Source organism: Helianthus annuus, chromosome 6 (assembly GCF_002127325.2).
Source record: "Helianthus annuus cultivar XRQ/B chromosome 6, HanXRQr2.0-SUNRISE, whole genome shotgun sequence".
Classification (NCBI taxonomy): domain Eukaryota; kingdom Viridiplantae; phylum Streptophyta; class Magnoliopsida; order Asterales; family Asteraceae; genus Helianthus; species Helianthus annuus.
Genome location: NC_035438.2, coordinates 43,179,797 through 43,182,148, shown reverse-complemented (window position 1 = coordinate 43,182,148; position 2,352 = coordinate 43,179,797). Strand labels below are relative to the sequence as shown.

General features: G+C 34.7%; 1 long non-coding RNA gene across 1 annotated transcript; it reads right to left on the bottom strand.

Moving 5' to 3' along the window:
• Window positions 1-227: 227 nt before the first annotated feature.
• LOC110865307 lies at window positions 228-1,873 on the bottom strand. The gene is made up of 3 exons (XR_002550520.2): window positions 1,739-1,873; window positions 1,416-1,619; window positions 228-995 (listed from the first exon to the last, which is right to left on the bottom strand). It is a non-coding gene; the product is annotated as an uncharacterized LOC110865307 (long non-coding RNA).
• Window positions 1,874-2,352: the final 479 nt, after the last annotated feature.

The following is a 2,352-nucleotide window of genomic DNA, read 5'->3' as shown; positions in this document are numbered from 1 at the left end:
TGAAATAAATGAATTTTTTAACGACCAGCATAAAATTTTATTGATATCTAGCAAGGCGCTAGTGCTACACTTACAAGACAAAACATACATATAAAAGGTCCACAAAATGCAAGCCAAAACAGAGCTGATACACCCAAGCAAAAAAATAAATAAATAAATAGAAGTAACCAAAACACATCAAATGACTTCCACCTCTCCTACGTAATCACACTCTTTTGCACGATTCCTGACCCAAAGAAAACTCATTAAATTAATCTCATCAATTACATTTGAAACGAACACCGACTTTTGTCAAAAGGCCAATTAATTTCTATGCCTCTATATGCTCTAAATCGTAACTAAGGAAATAACATGAAAAGAGTTTTGCCTCCTTTTACCTAATAGGACCCATTTGTGCAGGTCCAAAACTGAAAACATACAGTGAATTAGTTTTGCACCATTGACCAATAAGTTGCCATACCACATGTGAGAACTGGCACGACACAAAAATATGCTCACACGTTTCCTTGAATTCCGCACATAGAACACATTCAAGTCCTCAAAACTGGAATACCTCTTTTCGCAAGAGCAACTCTAGTTGGCAACCTGTCTCCTTCGGCACGCCACGCAACAATGCCGACTTTACTCGGTACCCAGGTGATCCGTTAAAAGACACAATTCGGGACCACACGATCGAACTCTTGGATGATCTTCTTCACACTTCTAACAGAAAATTCGCCCGTCGAGTCACATAGCCAAGTCCAACAGTTAGGCTCGGTAGACAGGTTTATCGTGCACAACAACACTTCTAGATGGTGCAGTTCTGCTGCCTACAGAGGCACCGCTCGGGCCGTTTCCAGCTCCAATTTACTGCACCACTACCCGCACCCTTGGCGCCACCAAACACAACTTTTCCTTTTCTAAAGCAAGCAAATTGGGAAACACTTCTGGTAAAGGCACTGATCCAACCCAAACATCAATCAAGAAAGCAATTGGTCACGTCACAAAAGAAACACCTAAAAAACCAAGTAAAATTAATAGAAATTATCAAAGATAATAAAAAACACATCAAAAATCATTATAACTTGGATAAATGTGGTTAAAAATCAGTATATCCTACATTTGTTAACATATATACGTGTCGAAAGAAAACATAGAATTTGATTATAACTTGGATAAATGTGGTTAAAATTTGCAAGATCAGATTTACCCGAATGACTATCTGAATCATTCTCTTGAACCTCTTTAGTGTCGATTAATGGGATTTGAGTTTCTTCATTCGTGAGTAACTTAAAAAACACAATGACTACGAATCATTAACCTTAAAAAAAATGTGTTCATGAATGAACTTCCCCCGATAACAGTTCACCGAATGTTCAGTTATTTCCAGACCAAGTTATAAATATATAAGAAGATATAACCGCTTGAAATCTTACTTCTAAAAAGATGATTCTTCAAGCATCCTTTAGGCATGTACTCATAACCAATAGCCTCTAATGATTCTTTGAACGGTAGGCCAATAAGATTCATCATATTAGGATGATGAAGCAAGCACCAAATGTACTTACTCCATTTGTATTAGTGGCCTAGTCCTCCATCATTTCTTTTCTGCGAACGTTGAAATCAAGTCCTGCTATACCCTAATAGTTGAAAGGAAATTTAGGGTTTAGTCAATTTTGGGTATTCAAGAATGAAAAGAACAAAATAGCTTATATCACCCCAAGAAAGAGCTACATATTTCAAACATCACAAAATTTACCTGTATTTAACCCGTTACAGAACACGCCCGACACAGATACAAATCAACTGTCAAACTCAAATCCCTTGGTTGCAGGTAAAGACATAGCTGCTTCATCCAACTCAGCTTCAAGTTTGTAAAAAGCTGGTGAACCAAGCCCCTATCATGCAGATATCTAAGTATTAATCACACGTGAACATCCCGGATTAGGAAAATTTAGTTTTCAATAATAAAAGGTACATAAACAACATTTTGAAACTCATTAGTATCTTTTTCCCTTCCCATAATAATTTATTTGTTCTGTTTTATGAGTATCATAAATTTGTCTGCATGTGTATTCATAGTTTCCGTATAAAGCTTAATACCTTTTAATTTTTAATGAGATCTCAGTTAAAAAGTGTTTCGTAAACTGATACAAAATGTTGTATTGTTTGTTTTTAAATTATATTATATTATTCTTTTAGTTGAATTTTCAACTAATAAAATTCATAAACATATTATAAATGTAATTTAGGAAATTATATGTATTTTGTTTTTTTTCTTTTATTAAGACTCATCGATTAATGTTAAACTTAGTACTCTGATCATTGTGATGAAATCCTTACACAACAAATGATAAGTTGATTAAATTGAAA